Source organism: Capsicum annuum, chromosome 6, assembly GCF_002878395.1.
Source record: "Capsicum annuum cultivar UCD-10X-F1 chromosome 6, UCD10Xv1.1, whole genome shotgun sequence".
Lineage (NCBI taxonomy): Eukaryota > Viridiplantae > Streptophyta > Magnoliopsida > Solanales > Solanaceae > Capsicum > Capsicum annuum.
In genome coordinates, this window is record NC_061116.1 from 102,698,686 (window position 1) to 102,706,745 (window position 8,060).

Here is an 8,060-nt window from a genome sequence, read left to right on the forward strand (position 1 = left end):
TACTTAGTGTGGCTTGTCAGACTCCCTAGGACACCTTAAAACCTGGCTCTGATACCAAGTTTGTAACGCCTCAAAAATGGGTCCCGGAGCGTCACACGGTGCTTGAGGCTATGAGTAGCCCTAAGCTAACCCTTTGAGCCATTTTCATTCAGTTCAACATGAATCAATGGGGTTTCTATAAATAACCCTCAAATATCAACAGAGCAATCATCATCCAAGAATAAAAGAATTTTAGAAAGATAACAAAATACGACTTATTAGTCAACTCCCAACATCTATACTAGTATGACAAGCCTCTAAGAAAATCAATAAAACCAGTGAGCCATTTGGACATGCCCCAACTAACTCATACTCAGTTATCAAATATAAATAATTCCGTGAAACCAACATCATACATCACGTCCTCAGAACATGAGGACTCACCACAACAGAGGATGTAGAACAGCATGCTCGAAGAATCACTGTCGAACCTAGAACTGAGCACCTGAACCTACATTCTGAGAAAATATAGCCCACATCCGAAGATGTGGGTCAGTACCATGGAAAGGAACTGAGTATATGGGGGTGTATGCAGTTTTATAAACCTCATCATCATAAATATTTATAAGAAATATGCAGGATATATGAAAGACTCACATAGCCCAAATAAAATCATCATAATCATAAGAGGATGAAATAAGTACAATAATACATGTTAGTCATTATATAATTTGTCAATCACTTTCAGTTCATCCAGAATATCAATTCTCATAATGTAAATATCATTTAAATCTTTCGAAAGAATAACTTTCACAATTCCACTTTCAAATCACTTCAACATTCACTATAGATACAAGGAAAGACACACACAGTGGGAGATCCTATAACCGACATAAACCATATGAGCCACATGGAGTCCAACGTCCAACCCACATTGGGGAGAGTCGTCCTATCCTTGTCATCGGAGTAGGACTATCGATATCAAATTCACATAAACTAGTGATCACTATATAAATCAGCCTCAGGCTTACTCCGACGGGGCACGTAGTTCTAGGGAAATGAGGTTGCTTTATACCTCCCACTCAGTGCTAAAGATTTCTCCCAGACTTAGCTCAGATTATTTCAAAGACAATCCACAATAAAACAATTTTAGTAATATATAAATATACATCGGGAGCCATCACGCTTCCCATCTATCAAAATCAACCACGTTGTGGATTTCTTTCTCACTCGAGTTCAAAACAACTCCATTGAAACAAATAAGTCAAATCATTCAAAATATCTTAAATATTCAGCATCAACGTGCTTATAACATACATTTTCTCAAAAAACACAATTTTCAATGGGGATTCACGACCCAAATATCAAAATCATGATAAATATCATTCAAGATTCATGCTTTATATCTCCACACATGTAAATTCATCTTTCAAAATCATAAACATCAAGATTTCATAAAAATCATCATAAGATATGGGTTCATGCTTCAAATTCATAAAAATCAAATAAAAATCATGCCTTTGTAAAGAAAATTACTTTTGGGCACAAGAACGAAAAAGAGTTCTTGTTGAAAAACCCCACATACCTTGAATGATGAACTTTAGATCGATACTCATTTTTAAGATGTTAATCGTGCCTTTGAATGATGGTTCTTGGAGTTATTGAACTAGGAACTTGGAATCTTGAATAAATTTATAGAATTAATGGTGAACTTTGGAGGTTCTTGAAGTTCTTGAACTAGGAACTTGGAATCTTGAATAAATTTGTAGAATTAATGGTGAACTTTGGAGGTTCTTGAAGTTGGATGTAGGAGCTTAGGGTTTTCTTTTTGAGGGAATTTGATGAAATATAATATATAATGCTTCTAATAGGCTTTAATATAGGGTTTGAATGGATTTTGGGTGAGGGAAAATGACCAAAATGCCCCTAAAAATTAAATAATTCTTGAATCTGTCCTTTGGTGGACTATTTTGATAGTCTGAAGTAGATCAACCATAACGTTTTACTTCGATATCCAAATTGGATAAAACTAATTTCATTAGAAAGAGGACTCTCATATATTTTCGTTGATTTATAGTATCTCACCCAGATCATTATGTACGAGGAGTTATGATCATTTGAAGTTAACCTAAAAATTCGCTTTTGATAGGATGAAGTAGATCGACCATAACTTTTTGCTCCGCTAGACAAATTGGATGAAACTAATTTCATTGAAAAGAGGACTCGTAGAAATTTCCGTTGATATGTAGTAGACCACCCAGATCATTATGTACAAGGAGTTATGATCATTTAAAGTTGGAGCAAAAATACGCCAGGCCTCAGTACTTTTTCCTGCACGTTTTACTGCTCACTACTATTCATAGTTCAATTAGAATGTTCATAACTCATCGCTCGGGTGTCCGTTTTGGATGATCCACATATAGCTGGAAAGCTTATTTGATACTATACGCAATGGTGGGTCAAAATCTAAGGCATTCTGCATGAAAAAATTTATAATTCATTCTAGAATATAGAACCCAACACGTTTACGCATAAAATTTCAACGATAAATTTCTCGGGGTTACAATATAAGTGACTTTTTGGACCAAAGGATTCATACTAATTGATCAATGATTGAAGCATAACAAAAAATAGGTAATCCATTTGATGTACAATATATTGAAGGAATGTCTCAACTATCCTGTGGTAGCCTGTAAGTATCATGATCTAGTTTCATTTGATAAATTTCACAACTCTTATATTAATTACAAGATATGTATTATCTGATTTTTACAAATGCAGGGATTGCCTTCTTTTTGTTGCTGCTTACACTGAGTATTTAAGCAATGGATTACAAGTTCCAAATGATGGACATGATATCGGATTACTCCATAAAATATATACTACTCTTTTATGGAAATAAGGAGAAGCTAAGACTCAGAAACCTTAGATAAGTGACACTAATGATCCACAATAACCAAAGATGAATTTTATAGCACCAGATGAAGAACAATTTGTCAATATTGAGTAGATCTTTATAGATTAAGTCTATCAAATTCATAATAATTTTTTAAATTTCATTTATTTGTTGAATTATTTAATTTAATGTAATTTGTGAAGACTTTGATTTATTTTATTTTGTCTATGAATTTTATTAATTAAACTGGAAAATTCAATTCAAATATTACAACAGAAAATTGATCTGTTACAATAGATGTAACATCTGTTGAAAACTATCAAATAGGTCTTCCTACAGGTTTGAATGGTTCCAACAGATATACTATTTGTTGCAACAGATGGTTCATCTGTTGGAACTAATTGAAAAAATATTACTATTGCTACAGATAGTCTATCTATTGGAACAATTTAAACCTGTAGGAAGACCTCTTTGATATTTTATAATAGATGTGACATCTGTTGCAACAGATCCATCATCTGTTGGATTATTTTTTGTACTAATTCATAAGTTTGTAAATTTAATAAAACTATACAATTGTCATCAGTCATAAAAAATAAAAAAAATTGACATTACTTAAATAATAAATAATTAAGTTAAAAACTTAGAATAAAATTTGTCATCATTTTTTTACATCTGCTTTTTTAAACACAAGCTTTAAATTTCCATATAGGATCACAACAGCCCATACCTCTTGCTTACTTTTCATAGTGTTATCACATAAAAGGACCTTGGTAATTAGATTTTGGTGCTGGTTAGCAAACATTCGATATATGCAAGTAAGTATGACTTGCACGCGGAACCGATTTTATTTTTCTCAAGGTTCTTTTTTCAACCCTCAAAATTCTATTTTTTAACACTTTATCTGGTAATTCATCATTCATTAAGTCACTTTGCTCCAACAATTTGGGGAACAACTCCAATATTGGTTGCACTAAGGGGAAAAACTCTTGGTCCTCGAAGCATGGTAAGTTGCAGTCACAGGCATTAATGTGTCCATTATGAAGGAGGATCTCAACAGTCACATAATATTTTTTTCTAGGTTCATGGGTGCAAGAATTTTATTTTCTCTAATCCAACTCATATCATATGGAAATGACCTCTTTCCTCTAATATAGTTAATCATATCTTGATCTTATTTTAACTGTGAAATTAACATATCAAGATCTAGGCTACTGGGAGTGGTCTCTTTGGTGCAGACTATGTCGTACCTACTCTTGAAATAGTTGTAGAGGTTGAGGTCCATTATCCCATCACAAAGATCATATACTTTGCTGTACACGAGGGGCCTTGCCCTCACGAAGCAGAAAATTTCATCAATATGCTGTTATATAAGAAGAGATTTTTTAAATAGGTTAGTAATATCTTTTTTAAAAAAACTAAAAAGATAAAATGGATTGCCCATCTGTTTCAATATATGGGTAATATGTTGCAATAGATGGTCAATCTGCCACATACGATCTCTGAATCTATCAACAGTTTAGCTATCTTTTGTCACTTATGCAATAGATGGGCCACTTATTGCAATAGATGACTCATCTATTGTGTATCTTCTTTGAACCCGTGTTAATAGATTACCCAATTACTACAACTTAGGAAGCAGATGGCTAATCGATTAAAAAAAATGACTTACCAGGTTAGATTATTAAAAGTAAAAACTTAACCTGTCCTCGTACCACTCATACATAAGCTGTCCTCGTACCACTCATACATATCTGTCTTCGTCTTGAAGTCTTCGAAGTAAAGTGGATTCATTATGAAACACTTTGCGGGTTTGTTGGAATTCTTATGGTTTATTAGATATGTAAGCCTGGGGTTCCAATGGTTGCGTCTATGTCCACCTTGTTCAATGGTACACAAACTTCTTAAATATTTGATGGAGGAGAATTTGTATTTTTTCTTAATTTCCTATTTGAGAGTATACGTCCAATGGATTTTTTCTTCTTTCTAACCTCCTCTGTAGGAGTGTATGGCTCTTTTACCTTCTTAGATGGTATGATACCCCACTTGGATTTTAATTCATTGACAACAATAGTCAGATCATTTATTTTCTTGAAGAGCTCATGTTGTTTGTCCATGCAGTTTTTTGCATTTGCATAGAGAACATGAGATTGAAGAGAGGTGAGTTGAACTATTGAAAGGGGTGATTGGGAAATCATCATCTTCTAGAAGGTTAATTTTTGTTTCAAACATATTTATTTTGGCTTGATCATCCATAACATGCTCATCAGCATGGCTGCCACCAATATCAAAAACTCCACTAGCAACACCCCCACAAGCAGCAACAAAATCTGTTGCAATAGGTTGGTCATGAAAAGCCTCAACATAATGATAACCTTGCCTAACTGCTGTTCTTATGGCTGGTCTTTAGCAAATTCCTTCTTTATTAACTCCACCGTTGGGTCTGCAATTATTTGAATGAGATCTAGAGTACTAAAATAATTCACCCCAACTCTTGCTGGGTAGGCACAATCCATTGATGCCCAACCTATAAATAAAAGTATATATGTTTAAGTCAAATAATAATTTACAGTCAGTTGGGTAATATGTTAACATAGAAAACTTATGCAATAGATGATCTTTCTATTACAATAGATGATTTACTATTGCAATACTTTAACCATATGTTGCATCAGATTACCCATCTATTGCATAAGTTGCAGTAGATGGGTAATCTATTAAGTCAGGTTCAGAGAACCAAAGCAACATATGGGTTATTTGATGCAAAAAATGACTCATCTGTAGCAATATATTACCCATTTGTTACACCAATTGCTGTAGAAGAGTAATCTGTTAATATAAATTACAACAGATATTTTATCTATTGCAACAGATAGACCATCTATTTTAATATCTTTCTTTGAGTTAAATTATTTTACTTGAAAAAAGATTTACTACATTATCCAGAGGACTAAAGAGATCAACCTCAATTTTTGTGTTGCTCTTTGTAGCCAACCTCCTAAGGATCCTTGGATGAGAAACCTCATTTGAGTAATAGTTGACATGCTTTTGGAGGTGCAAAATGGCTTCAAATGCCCAAGTCTAAAAAAGGTAAACATGAAGCAAACAAAAAAATCATAATAATTATTAAATATAAATTAATGCAAGAGTTAAAAATTAGTGATTAAATTTGTCATGAAAGCCCAAGGATAGCCGTATAAGTTGATCGTCTTTGAGGATAGTTTTGTCAATAAATATTTGAAAGTCAACTTGTAGCTGTCATATCCACAGGGATAATTGTTGAATTTATCAATATCCTCAGCAAGCATCAATAAATCATCTTCTATGACTTTGTAGATGTCTTTTGCCAATATAATGGAAAGGGCAAACCAAACCAAGCACAATTGTTTCTTGTAATTCTTTGGTATGGTTTCATACTTGAGATCTTCTATCAACATCGTGGCTTTGTAGCCACATCTAGCGATGTCCAATAATCCATCTATTTTTTCCTTGCCTTTGTTGGTTTTGGTAGGTGGTCTCTTAGACAATGTCTTGCCTTTATTTGATGGCAGTTGTTTGGTTGTCCTGTATCCTTGGACTTTTTGAGGGGTGTTTCCTTGAGAAGAGGTTCTTTTAGAAAATCGCATCTCAAGACTGTCATTATGGAAAACTCTTTCATGCCAAAACAAACTGGTATGCCACAGTAGTTAATCCAGATTTCATCCATATTTATTCCCCCTCCTTCAAATCTTTATTATCACCTACATACTTGATCATGTGCTTGAGAAGATTATATACCATGCTTATTTGGAAGTGGGCATTGTTTTCCTCAGGCAACTTAAGAAAGTTTCCAAAGCAGCTGGACCTAAAAAATTCCTCTAGTTTTCCTTCTTCATAATATTCCTAAATTTATCAAAAAGTTTCCCCATAAGAGTTTAACTACAAAATCACCAGTAAAATCTCCAGGGTTATCTGTTGGAATCTCAACTTGAAACCTGTCATTACTAATAGTTTTGACAGGATCATGCTAGGATTTCAATCTTAATTTACCTCCTATTGATGATGCATTATCAATATATTTCTTGTTCTCCTTAGAAGATCCATCTTCTTCCTCTTCTTCTTCTTTATCTTCATCTTCTTCCTCCTTACTTTTCTTTTCCCTATACCCTCGACAAAACCTTCTCTATCTCTCCCAACATAGTTTTCCTTAGCTTCACCATCTTCCTCAATTTTGTTTTTATACCTTTCCTCAGCTTCTTTTTTTTCTGAAATAGGTTATTCAGGAAGCTCCTCCGAATCCATCTGTACTCTAGTCTTTTTGGTTAGCTGATAAAAAGTTGATCCACTTTCACTTTCTTTTCTTTTCTTTTGGGAGACATATTTTACCGACAAACAAGTAAAGAATAAAAAAAACATTACAATTGATGTCTGTTTAAATTGAAAAAAAGGTAACACAAAATTCAATAAATACAACACACTTCAAAAAATATTCCAACAGATGACCCATCTGTTGGAACAATGACCCATTTGTTGGCTGTTGTAATAGATTTACAACCTATTGCAGCAGATGGGCTTCTATTGGAAGAAATAAAAATAGGGTTTCTATTGGTTGGTTATCTTCCACAGTGGATACATCTGTTGTAACAGATGGTTAATCTATTGGAAAATCTATTTTATTTTATTCCAATAGCTGATACACCTATTGAAATAGATAGTAAATCTGTTTGAAGACCTATTTTAATATCTTCCAACAGATGTTCCACCTATTGCAATAGGTGGGTCATCTCCTGGAAGTTATCAAAATAAGTAGCAGTTCTATTTTTATAACTTCCAATAGATTACCCTTCTTTTCCAACAGCTTGATCATTGGTTGGATGAAATTGAATCGGGTCTTCCACATTTCCATCAGATGTGTAATCTGTTGGGCAATACAGTAACCCAACATCACCAACACTACTAATACCACCACCACCACCACCATGAATACCAACACCACCAATACCACCAATACCACTACCAACACCACCAATACCACTACCACCATTACTACCACCACCAATACCAACACCACCAATACCACCTCCACCAACACCACCAATACCAACATCACTAATACCACCACCACCACCTCCAACACCATTAATACCAACACAACCAATACCCCCCCACTACTAAAACCACCATAAACACCACTAATACTAACACC